Here is a 13,923-nt window from a genome sequence, read left to right as displayed (position 1 = left end):
ATTCTTAAGAAGTAATTACTGGTTATGTGGAAAGGATTTAAACTTGAAAAAAAGATTATTACATTGTATTAAATTTCATATAATTGAGAAAATCAACATGTTACAGAATTGGACATGAGGCAACTATCAAAAAGCCAAAAAAAATTTTTGAGTAATCTCAAGATATTCATTCACTTATCCAATTATCTTTTCACTATTTGATATTTATTGAGCACCTACTGTGTGCCAAGCTCTGTGAAGTACCAGAGAATAAAGATGATAATATAGTCTCTAACCAAAGGAGTTTTCAGTCTAGCTGACAGGACAAATAAATCAAAGATTCAGGCCTGTGATGATAACTTTGATAAAGAAAGCTGTGCCCTCTTGATTTTACTCTTCTACTGTATACATTATAGGATTTGGGCAAGGAGTTCTTTGAACCTCCTTATGGTTGCAAGTCAATGGTTCCTAAGTACTTATGGGCAACTATATCATTAGTTTGAGGATTTGTTCCAATCTTCATTTGAATTCAGCACAAACAGTTTTAAAACATCTCTCGAGGAGATTCAAGGTGGCAGAGGAGTAGGCAGATGTGGAGTTCATCTCTCTACATGGATATATCAGAAATATATCTATAGATGCAACAATTCTCACAGAACACTGGCTGAAAACTAGCAGAAGACCTTGGATACCAGAAAGGACTATAAAGATCCCTGCATAACTGAGTAGGATGTAAATAAAGAAGGGAGAAGAAGGAGGAGAGGAAGCAGAATGGGACCTGCACCCTGGGGTGGAGGAGCTGAAGCAGAATAGAGATTCCCAAATTGGGGAAACCCCCTCTCTGATGGGCAAACCCCCTCTCCAATGGAGAAATCGATTGGGATAGAAGGGAAGCATTTGAGACTGTCAGAGGAGGGTGAAGTGGCTAATCTGTGGCAGATGGGACAGAGTAAGAAATACACAGATGGTCCATACCATGGCCTTACATGCCCCAGACTGGGACGTGTGTTCACAGCTGTGCAAGGGGGCTGGGAGCTGGTGCGTGGGGATTGGAGAACAGGCCCAGAGTAAGAACTGCTGTTGGCTGTGGGGAGAGAAACTGAAGAGACTGAAGGGAGGAAATCTGCAGCAGGGAATGCTTATGGAGAAGACCAGACTGCCATGGAAGCAGAGCGCTATTGCTGAGTCACAGGCAAGGGAAGGAGCCCCTATTGTAGCCTCTCACTCCCCGCACACGGGTGCCTGCCAGCAACAATAAAATAAGCCTGCTTGGGTCTGGCTCTTGTGAGAGGCTGCTGAGGAATAAAAAAAGCCCACTCAGAGATGGCCCTCACGCATGGCTGCAGGGCAATAAAAAAGAAAAAAAAGAAAAAAAGCCCTCTAAGGGCTGGCTCTCACACACCTGCTGCCAGGTGCCAGAAAATCCCCAGCCAGGGCTGAAACTCACGTGTCTACATCAGGTGCCAGAAAAGGCCCTCATTAGGGCCATATCCCTTGCGCCCATGGCCACCAGCCCCCCTGTACACTTGGCGCGACCAGGGCTCCCTTGATCCAAGCAGTCATACCACCACTGCACCCAGTCCTAACAGGGCTAGACCCAAGAGCTCCAAGGCAGCCTCAGGACCATACTCCTGTGGGTGAACCACACACAGAGGTGGGGATAAAACTAAAGGTGAACTCCAGTGATGGGGTGGCTAAGGAAGAAGATTGAAAATCTTTCCATCAGCTGTACAAGCTGCAGATTAAATCCTCGTGATCAGCTAGGTAGATCCTGCGACTACGGAATATCTGAGTATACAATGAGTGGTCCCACAAATGAAAACAGTCTAGCTCTGGCAGCTGTGGACTTTGGGGGCAAGCACACGCAGGAATTGGGCCAGATCAGAGTCTCAGTGGTCCCCACAGGGTCCTCAGTAGGCCCAGACACCAGCCCAGAGGAAGAGGAGAGCCTCTTGGAGAGGCAGAGATGGGCTGTGGCTCACAGCATGTGCAAGGACAGTTACATCAGAGACCCCAGGGAAACATAATTATTACTATTAATTTTATTATGTTTGGATTCATTCTGTTGCTGGTTCTAGCTTTTTCTGGGGGGGATTCTTTTTCTTTCTCTTTTTGCTTGTTGTTTTAGTTATTTTTTTTGTTTTTTTGGGGGGTTTTTTTTTGTCTTTTGGGAATATCTGTGATTTATAACATATTTTTATTTTTTATTCTTATTTTTTATACATTTCTATTTTTACTTTGCTTTTCTGTTATTCTGTGTTCTTTCCCCTTTTTTCTTCCTCTTTTTCATTAACATATTTTTCTTTCTTTTTTTATACTTCCATTTATACTTTGCTTTTCTGTTGTCCTGTGTTTTTCCCTTTTTATTTTATTATTATTATTATTTTAATCATTTTTATTGGTTTGTTCTGTTTCCTTGCTTTATTCTTCAGCTGGCACACTGCTTTGGTTTTGTTTTTAGGTTATGAGTTTTTGTTAGTTTTAATCCTAATTGTCTGATTTCATTTTTGAGTTCTGTTTTGTTGTTCTCTTACTTTTGTTTTCTTTGGCTCTGTTTTTGTTTCTTTTACATGTATGTGTTTCCTGGTTTCTGTTTTTGCTTGTATGATTGTGTTCTTACGATTTCCCTGGGGTTTTGTCTTTTTTTTTCTTCTTCTTCTTCAATATATTTCCTCTTTTGTTTCTTTTATATTTCTGTTTCTACATTGCTTTTCTGTTGTTCTCTCTTCTATCCCATTTCTCTTTCTCTCTTTTTTTTATATCATTATTGTCAGTTTCTTTTGTTTCTTTGCTTCATTCTCCAGTTAGCACTCTGCTTTGATTTTGGGTTTTCCCTTGGTTTTTTGTCAGCTTTCTTCTTAATTGTTCAATTTCATTCTTAGGTTCTTTTGTTTGTCTGGTTGTTCTCTTGCTTTGATTTATTTGGTTCTGCTTTGTTTCATTTGTGTGTGTGTGTGTGTTTCCTTGTTTCTGTTTCTCTTTGTTTGATTTAACTTTTTACCATTTGTCTGGGGTTTTGTTAGTCTCATTTTTTTTTTTAATCTCATTTATTGCCAGGATGAGTGACTTGCAGGGTCTTGGTCCCTCAACCAGAAGTCAGGCCTGAGACTCTGGAGTGGGAGCACCAAATCCAGGATGCTGGACCACTAGTGAATTCCCAGCCCCAGGAAAGATTAACCACCAAGAGCTCTCATGGAGGCCTCTATCTGAATCCAAGATCCAGCTATACCCAACTGCCAGCAGCTGCCAGTGATGGACACCTCACACAAAACAAAAGACAAGACAGGAAAACAAAACCAACCATCAGCCCACAGACTACCTAAAGTCATACTAAGCTCACAGAGACCCCAAAACACACCACCAGACATGGCCCTGCTCATCAGAGGGAAAAGTCTCAGCTTCACCAACCAGAATGCAGACACCAGTCCCTCACATCAGGAAACCTACAAAAGACACCAGACCAACCCCACCACTGGGGCAGAGAATACAAGCAAGAGGAGCTACGACCCTGCAGCCTAAGGAAAGGAGACCTCAAATACTGTAAATTAGACACAATGAGAAGACAGAGAAATATCTTAGAGGCAAAGGAGCAAGATGAAAGCCCACAAGACCAAATACATGAAGAGGAAATAAACAAACAACCTGAGAAATAATTCAGAGTAATGATAGTAAAGATGATCCAAAATCTTGGAAATAGAATAGAGAAAATACAAGAAACATTTAACAAGGACCTAGAAGAACTAAAGAGCAAACAATCAGTAATGAAAAATGTAATAAATGAAATAAAAAAATCCTCTAGAAGGAATCAGTAGCAGAATAACTGAGTCAGAAGAATGGATAAGTGAGCTGGAGAAAGGTAGAAATAACTGCCTCAGAACAGAATAAAGAAAAAAGAATGAAAAGAAGGGAAGACAGTCTCAGAGACCTCTGGGACAACATTAATCAAATGAACATTCGAATATAGTCATCCCAGAAGAAGAAGAAAAAAAGAAAGGGTCTGAGAAAATATTTGAAGAGATTATAGTTGAAAACTTCCCCAACATGGGAAAGGAAATAGTCAATAAAATCCAGGAAGTGTAGAGAGTCCCATACAGGTTAAATCCAAGGAAAAACATGCTGAGACATATATTAATCAAACTAAGAAAAATTAAACACAAGGAAAAAAATATTAAAATCAACAAGGGAAAAGCAACAAATAACATACAAGGGTCCCCCATAACGTTAACAGCTGATCTTTCAGCAGGAGCTCTATAGGCCAGAAGGGAGTGGCAATATATATTTGAAGTGATGACAGGGAAAAACCTACAACCAAGATTATTCTACTCAGCAAGGATTCCTTTCAGATTTGATGGGGAAATCAGAAGCTTTACAGACAAGAAAAATTAAGAGAATTCAGCACCACAAAAACCAGCTTTACAACAAATACTAAAGGAACTTCTCTAGTCAGAAAACACAAGAGAAGGAAAACACTTACAAAAACAAAGCCAAACAATTAAGAAAATGGTAATAGGAACATATATATAAATAATTACCTTAAAAGTAAATGGAATAAATGCCCCAACCAAAAGATACAGACTGGCTGAATGGATACAAAAACAAGACCTATATATATGCAGTCTACTATAAACCCACTTCAGACCTAGGGACACATAAAGACTGAAAGTGAGAGGATGGTAAAAGATATTCCATTCAGATAGAAATCAAAAGAAAGCTGCAGTAACAATACTCAGTCAAAATAGACTTTTGAATAAAGACTATTATAAGAGACAAGGAAGGACACTATATAATGATCAAATGATCAATCCAAGAAGAAGATATAACAATTGTGAATATCTATGCACTCAACATAGGAGCACCTCAATACATAGGCAAATGCTAACAGACATAAAAGGGGAAATCAACAGTAACAAAATAATAGGTGACTTTAACACCCCACATACACCAATGGACAGATCATCCAAAATGAAAAAGGAAACACAAGCTTTAAATGACATATTAGAACAGATAGATTTAATTCATCTTTATAGGACATTCCATCCAAAAACAACAGAATATACTTTCTTCTCAAGTACAAATGGAACATTCTCCAGGATAGATCACATCTTGGGTCACAAATCAAGTCTCGGTAAATTTAAGAAAATTGAAATCATATCAAGCATCTTTTCCAACCACAACACTATGAGACTAGATACCAATTACAGAACAAAAACTGTAATAAATACAAATACATGGAGGCTAAACAATACACTATGAAATAACCAAGAGATCACTGAAGAAATCAAAGGAAAATCAAAAATACCTAGGAAAATGTTCAGGCAGAGCTTCAAAATGGCAGAAGAGTAAGATGTGGAGATCACCTTCCTCCCCACCAATACATCAGATATACATCTACATGTGGAACAACTCTTACAGAACACCTACTGAACGCTGGCAGAAGACCTCAGACCTCCCAAAAGGCAAGAAGCTCCCCACGTACCTGGGTAGGGTAAAAGAAAAAACAGAGACAAAGAATAAGGACAGGACCTGCACCAGTGGGACTGAGATGTGAAGGAGGAAAGGTTTCCACACACTAGGAAGCCCCTTCATGGGCGGAGACTGCGTGTGGCGGAGGGGGGGAGTTTTGGAGCCATGGAGGAGAGTGCAGCAACAGGGGTGCAGAGGGCAAAGTGGAGAGATTCCCGCACAGAGGATCAGTGCTGACCAGCACTCACCAGCCCGAGAGGTTTCTCTGCTCACCCACTGGGGACGAGTGAGGGCTGGGAGCTGAGGCTCAGGCTTCGGCTGGATCCCAGGGAGAGGACTCGGGTTGGTCACGTGAACACAGCCTGAAAGGGGCTAGTGCACCATGGCTAGCCGGGAGGGAGGCCGGGAAAATGTCTGGAGCTGCCGAAGAGACAAGAGACTATTTTTGCCTCTTTGTTTCCTGATGTGCAAGGAGGGGGGATTAAGAGCGCCCCTTAAAGGACCTCCAAAGATGGGCGCAAGCTGCGGCTATCAGCGCAGACCCCAGAGAGAGGCATGGGATGCTAAGGCTGCTGTAGCCAACAAGAAGCCTGTGTGCGAGCACAGGTCACTATCCACACTTCCGCTCCCAGGAGCCTGTGCAGCCTGTCACTGCCAGTGTCCCGTGATCCAGGGAAAACTTCCCCAGGAGAATGCATGGTGCGCCTCAGGCTGCTGCAACATCACACCGGCCTCTGCCGCCACAGGCCTGCCCCACATCCGCACCCTTCCCTCCCCCAGGCCTGAGTGAGCCAGAACACCCAAATCAGCTGTTCCTTTAACCCCATCCTGTCTGAGCGAGGAAAAGACGGTCTCAGGCGACCTACACACAGAGGCGGATCCAAATCCAAAGCTGAACTCCAGGAGCTGTGAGAACAAAGAAGAGAAAGGGAAATCTCTCCCAGCAGCCTCAGGAACTGCGGATTAAATCTCCACAATCAACTTGATGTACCCTGCATCTGTGGAATACCTGAATATACAATGCATCTGTGGAATACCTGAATATACAATGAATCATCCCAAATTGAGGAGGGGGACTTTGGGGGCAATGATATATATATATATATATATATATATATATATATATATATATATATATATATATATATATATATATATATATATATATATATATATATATATATATATATTCCCCTTTATCTCTTTTTGTGAGTGTGTATGTATGTGCTTCTGTGTGATTTTGTCTGTATAGCTTTGCTTTTACCATTTGTCCTAGGGTTGTCTGTCCGTTTTTTGTTTTGTTTTGTTTTACTTAATTTTTTTTTCTTAATAATTATTTTTTTATTTTAATAACTATATTTTTCCTTTCTTTCTTTCTTTCTTCCTTCCTTCCTTCCTTCCTTTCTTTCTTTCTTTCTTTCTTTCTTTCTTTCTTTCTTTCTTTCTTTCTTTCTTTCTTTCATTCTTTCTTTCTTTCTTTCTTTCTTTCTTTTTTCTCCCTTGTATTCTGAGCCATGTGGAGGACAGGCTCTTGGTGCTCCAGCCAGGCGTCAGGGCTGTGCCACTGAGGTGGGAGAGCCAAGTTCAGGACCCGTCCACAAGACACCTCCCAGGTCCATGTAATATCAAATGGCAAAAATTTCCCAGAGATCTCCATCTCAACACCAAGACACAGCTCCATTAAATGATCAGCAGGCTACACTGCAGGACTCACAACCTATGCCAAACAACTAGCAAGACAGGAAGACAACCCCATCCATTAGCAGAGAGGCTGCCTAAAATAATAATAAGGTCACAGACACTCCAAAACACACCACCTCATGTGGACCTGCCAGCCAGAAACACAAGATCCAGCCTCATCCACCAGAACACAGGCACTAGTCCCCACCAGGAAGCCTACACAACCCACTGAGCCAACCTTAGCCACTGGAGAGAGACACCAAAAACAACAGAAACTATGAACTAGCAGCCTGTGAAAAGGAGACCCCAAACACAGTAAGTTAAGCAAAATGAGAAGACAGAGAAACATGCAGCAGATGAAGGAGCAAGGCAAAAATCCACCAGACCTAACAAATGAAGAGGAAATAAACAGTCTACCTGAAAAAGAATTCAGAATAATAAGAGTAAAGATGATCCACAACCTTGGAAATACAATAGAGAAAATACAAGAAACGTTTAACAAGGGCCTAGAAGAACGAAAGAGCAAAGAAACAGAGATGAACAACACAATAAATGAAATTAAAAATTCTCTAGAAGGGATCAATAGAAGAATAACAGAGGCAGAAGAACGGATAAGTGACCTGGAAGATAAAATAGTGGAAATAACTACTGCACAGCAGAATAAAGAGAAAAGAATGAAAAGAATTGAGGACAGTTTCAGAGAGCTCTGGGACAACATTAAATGCACCAACATTCGAATTATAGAGGTCCCAGAAGAAGAGAAAAAGAAAGGGACTAAGAAAGTATTTGAAGAGATTATAGTTGAAAACTTCCATTCTGTGGGAAAGGAAATAGTTAATCAACTTCAGGAAGCACAGAGAGTCCAATACAGGATAAATCCAAGGAGAAATATGCCAAGAAACATATTAATCAAACTATTAAAAATTAAATACAGAGAACAAATATTAAAAGCAGCAAGGGAAAAACAACAAGTAACACATGAGGGAATCCCCATAAGGTTAACAGCTGATCTTTCAGCAGAATCTCTGCAAGCCAGAAGGGAGTGGCAGGACATATTTAAAGTGATGAAAGAGAAAAATCTACAATCAAGATAACTCTACCAGCAAGGATCTCATTCAGATTTGACAGAGAAATCAAAACCTTTACAGACAAGAAAAAGCTAACAGCATTCAGCACCACCAAACTAGCTTTACAACAAATGCTAAAAGAACTTTTCTAGGGAAGAAACACAAGAGAAGGAAAAGACCTAGAATAATAAACCCAAAATAATTAAGAAAATGGTAATAGGAACATACATATTCATAATTACCTTAAATATAAATGGATTAAATGCTCCAACCAAAAGACATAGACTGGCTGAATGGATACAAAAACAAGGCTCATATATATGCTGTCTACAGGAGACCCACTTCAGACCTAGGGACACATAGAGACTGAAAGTGAGGGGATGGAAAAAGATATACCATGCAAATGGATATTTAAAGAAAGCTGGAATAGCAATTCTCATATCAGACAAAATAGACTTTAAAACAAAGACTATTACAAGAGACAAAGAAGGACACTACATAATGATCAAGGGATCAATCCAAGAAGAAGATATAACAATTGTAAATATTTATGCACCCAACATAGGAGCACCTCAATACATAAGACAAATACTAAGAGCCATAAAAGGGGAAATCGACAGTAACACAATCATAGTAGGGAACGTTAACACCCCACTTTCACCAATGGACAGATCATCCAAAATGAAAATAAAAAAGGAAACACAAGCTTTAAATGATACTTTAAACAAGATGGACTTAATTGATATTTGTAGGACATTCCATCCAAAAACAACAGAATACACATTCTTCTCAAGTGCTCATGGAACACTCTCCAGGATAGATCATATCTTGGGTAAAAGACCAAGCCTTAGTAAATTTAAGAAAATTGAAAACATATCAAGTATCTTTTCTGACCACAATGCTATGAGAATAGATATCAATGACAGGAAAAAAATCTGTAAGAAATACAAACACATGGAGGCTAAACAATACACTACTTGATAACCAAGAGATCACTGAAGAAATCAAAGGAAATCAAAAAATACCTAGAAACAAATGACAATGAAAACACAATGACACAAAACCTATGGAATGCAGCAAAAGCAGTTCTAAGAGGGAAGTTTATAGCTATACAAGTCTACCTGAAGAAACAAGAAACATCTCAAATAAACAAACTAACCTTCCACCTAAAGCAATTAGAGAAAGAAGAAAAAAAAAAAACCCCAAAGTTAGCAGAAGGAAGGAAAATATAAAGATCAGATCAGAAATAACTGAAAAAGAAATGAAGGAAATGATAGCAAAAGTCAGTAAAACTAAAACCTGGTTCTTTGAGAAGATAAACAAAATTGATAAACCATTAACCAGACTTATAAAGAAAAAAAGGGAGAAAACTCAAATCAATAGAATTAGAAATGAAAAAGGAGAAGTAACAACTGACACTGCAGAAATACAAAGGATCAGGAGAGATTATTATAAGCAACTATATGCCAAAAAAATGGACAATCTGGAAGAAATGGACAAATTTTTAGAAATGCACTACCTTCCGATACTGAACTAGGAAGAAATCGAAAATATGAACAGAGCAATCACAAGTACTGAAATTGAAACAGTGATTAAAAATCTTCCAACAAACAACAGCCCAGGACCAGATGGCTTCACAGGTAAATTCTATCAAATATTTACAGAAGAGCTAACACCTATCCTTCTCAAACTCTTCCAAAATATAGCAGAGGGAGGAACACTCCCAAACTCATTCTATGAGTCCACCATCATTCTGACACGAAAACCAAAGATGTCACAAAGAAAGAAAACTACAGGCCAATATCACTGATGAACATAGATGCAAAAATCCTCAATAAAATACAAGCAAACAGAATCCAACAGCACATTAAAAGGATCATACATTATGATAGAGTGGGGTTTCTCCCAGGAATGCAAGGATTCTTCAATATATGCAAATCAATCAACGAGATACACGATATTAACAAATTGAAGGAGGAAAACCATATGATCATCTCAATAGATGCAGAGAAAGCTTTTGACAAAATTCAACACCCATTTATGATAAAATCCCTCCAGAAAGTAGGCATAGAGGAAACTTTCCTCAACATAATAAAGACTATATAAGACAAACCAACAGCCAATATCATCCTCAATAGTGAAAAAAAGAAACCATTTCCACTAAGATCAGGAAAAAGACAAGGTTGCCCACTCTCACCACTATTATTCAACACAGTTTTGGAAGTTTTAACCACAGCAATCATAGAAGAAAGATAAATAAAAGGAATCCAAATTTGAAAGAAGTGAAGCTATCACTGTTTGCAGATGACATGATACTATACATAGAGAATGTTAAGATGCTACCAGAAATCTGTGTGAGGTAGTCAATGAATTTAGTAAAGTAGCAGGATACAAAATTAATGCACAGAAATCTCTTGCATTCCTATACACTGATGATGAAAATCTAAAAGAGAAATTAAGGAAACACTCCCATTTACCATTTCAACAAAAAGAATGCACAACCTAGGAGTAAATCTACTCAAGGAGACAAAAAACCTGTATGCAGAAAAGTATAAGACACTGATGAAAGAAATTAAAGATGATACAAAAAGATGAAGAGATCTACCATGTTCTTGGATTGTAAGAAATAACATTGTGAAAATGACTCTACTACCCAAAGCAATCTATCAATTCAATGCAATGCCTATCAAACTGCCAGTAGCTTTTTTTACAGAACTAGAAGAAAATATTTCACAGTTTGTATGGAAACACAAAAGATCCCGAATAGCCAAAGCAAGCTTGAGAAAGAAAAACAGAGTTGGAGGAATAAGGCTCCCAGACTTCAGACTATACTACAAAGCTACAGTAATCAAGACCGTCTGGTACTGGCACAAAATTGAAATATAGATAACTGGAAAAAGATAAAAAGCCCAGAGATAAACCCAGGCACATATGGTCACCTTATCTTTGAGAAAGGAAGCAAAAATATGCAATGGAGAAAAGAAACCCTCCTCAATAATTGGTGCTGGAAAAACTGGACAGCTACATGTAAAAGAAAGAAATTAGAACACATCCTAACACTGTACACAAAAATAAACTCAAAATTGATTAAAGACCTAAGGATAAGGCCAGAAATTAAAATATTCTTAGAGGAAAACATAGGCAAAACACTCTTTGACATAAATCACAGAAAGATCTTTTTTGGCCCACCCCCTAGAGTAATGGAAATAAAATAAAAAATAAACAAATGGGACCTACTTAAACTTAAAAGCTTTTGCACAACAAAGGAAACTATAAACAAGACAACCCTCAGAATGGGAGAAAAGATTTGCCATTGAAGTTACTGACAAAGGATTAATCTCCAAAATATACAAGCAGCTCATGCATCTCAATATCAAAACAAACAAACAACCCAATCCAAAAATGGGCAAAAGACCTAAATAGACATTTCTCCAAAGAAGATACACAGATTGCTGACAAACACATGAAAGAATGCTCAACATCACTAATCATTAGAGAAATGCAAATCAAAACTACAATGATGTATCACCTCACACCAGTCAGAATGGCCATCATCAAAATCTACAAACAGTAAATGCTAGAGAGGGTGTGGAGAAAAGGGAATTCTCTTGTTCTCTTGGTGGGAATGTAGATTGTTACAGCCACTATGGAGAACAGTATGGAGGTTCCTTAAAAAACTAAAAATAGAACTACCATATGACACAGCAATCCCACTACTCAGCTTATACCCTTAGAAAACCATAATTCAAAAAGAGTCATGTACCACAATGTTCATTGTAGCAGTATTTACAATTGCCAGGACATGGAATCAATCTAAATATCCATGGACAGATGAATGGTAAAGAAGATGTGGTGCATATATATAATGGAATATTACTCAGCCATAGAAAGGAATAAAATTGAGTTATTTGTAGTGCGGTGGATGGACCTAGATTCTGTCATACAGAGTGAAGTAATTCAGAAAGTGAAAAACAAATACCGTATGCTAATGCACATATATGGAATCTATAAAAAAATGTACTGATGAACCTAGGGGCAGGACAGGAATAAAGACACAGATGTAGAGAATGTACTTGAGGACACAGAGGGGGAAGGGGAATCTGGGACAAAGTGAGAGAGTAGCATTGACATATATACACTACCAAATGTGAAATAGATAGCTAGTGGGAAGCAGCTGCATAACCCAGGGAGATCAGCTCAGTGCTTTATGGCCACATAGAGGGGTGGGATAGGGAGAGTGGGAGGGAGATGCAAGAGGGAGGCAATATGAGGATATATGTATATGTATAGCTGATTCACTTTTTATAAAGCAGAAACTAACACACCGTTGTAAAGCAATTGTACTCCAATAAAGATGTTAAAAAAAAAAAACTGTTGAGTTTTCTGTCTTTCCTACTTGATTAAAATAGCTCTATGAGGGCAGGAAGAACCTTAATATCCAGGATTTAGGAGATGCATGACAAATGTTTTGAATAGATGGTAACAGCACTTAGCTTGTGTTTTGAAGGATGAATAGGAGTTCCCTAAAAGCAGGTAAATTGAGTGGGAAACCTAGACAAAGGGAAGAGTAGGCTAAAAACTCTGAAATGTGCTGGAAACAATTAGTTCGGGAAAGACAAATACTTTTAGGTTTTTTAGGCTAGCATTCAGGAAGAAGTAGCAAGGCATAATGAGACTAGAAAAGATAATTTGAGGTTTGATTAAGAAAAACTTGATATGTTAGGAAAAGGAATTTGGATTTTATCTTACATTCAATGGGGAGTCCAGACTAGTAAGCACCGTGTGTTGCTTCTCAATATGGGGGAAAAATAGGAAAGATCATTTATGTCCTACCATAAAAGATGTCCAGTGCTCAGCCAACACATTTCTTAATATAAATATCATTATCTTTATAACCAACCTCCACATTAAGTTCATGGCAGTGTCCATGATGAGACACAGCACAATATGTTGATGAACCCAAAAATGAGCTACAAAGAAATCCCTCAACTCTTATACCAGTAGACTCCATCTTTTCCCAGCGTAACATGTGTAGATGAAAAAGAAACCTACGGAAATATCAACTGTACATTTTTCTAAGTATATATAATGCCTAATATATAATTGCTAAAGTCATAAAATATCTGGTCTCTAGGCAAGTTATATTTATCTAATGACTATCAAACTATCTTTACATTACTGTTTAATAACTATCCTGTTCTCTTATTAAGGAAAAACCATACATGGTGTGATACTGTACTATGGTTTATTATTTTTCTTCAGATACAGACATGACACCATAACATTAAGAAGTCATGTCTTTGGCCATATTCAAATAAATAAAATACACTAAAAGCCATAATCTCTGAAGGATCGCAGGGTTTCTGCAAGGAAATGAAAATGTAGATGCAGACATCTGATTTTCTCAGTTCCTTCAGGAACCCTTAGCAGCCTGCTCTGTGTGAGACACAAAAGGCTTTTGTGACGCACATTCTGTGCATCACAAATGGAGAGCCCTGGCCAAAGAAAATATACAGTTACCAGAAGAATAAACCCAGGATGAAAAGCACAGAGGTAGCATCAATAGACGTCTAATATGCCATTGGCCCATCTGGTTAGAATCACATCATCAAAATTAGAGCTGGAGTAGACCTTCCAGGTCATCCCATCCATCCCCTTGCCAACACAACAATCATCTTTCTGAGGACCTGGTCCAGTTCAATTTCATATGTCTCAAGAGACAAGAATTCCACAG

This window comes from Grampus griseus (assembly GCF_964374135.1).
Source record: "Grampus griseus genome assembly, chromosome: 4".
NCBI classification, from domain to species: domain Eukaryota; kingdom Metazoa; phylum Chordata; class Mammalia; order Artiodactyla; family Delphinidae; genus Grampus; species Grampus griseus.
The sequence above is the reverse complement of the archived record's forward strand: the minus strand, read 5'-3'. Positions refer to the sequence as shown.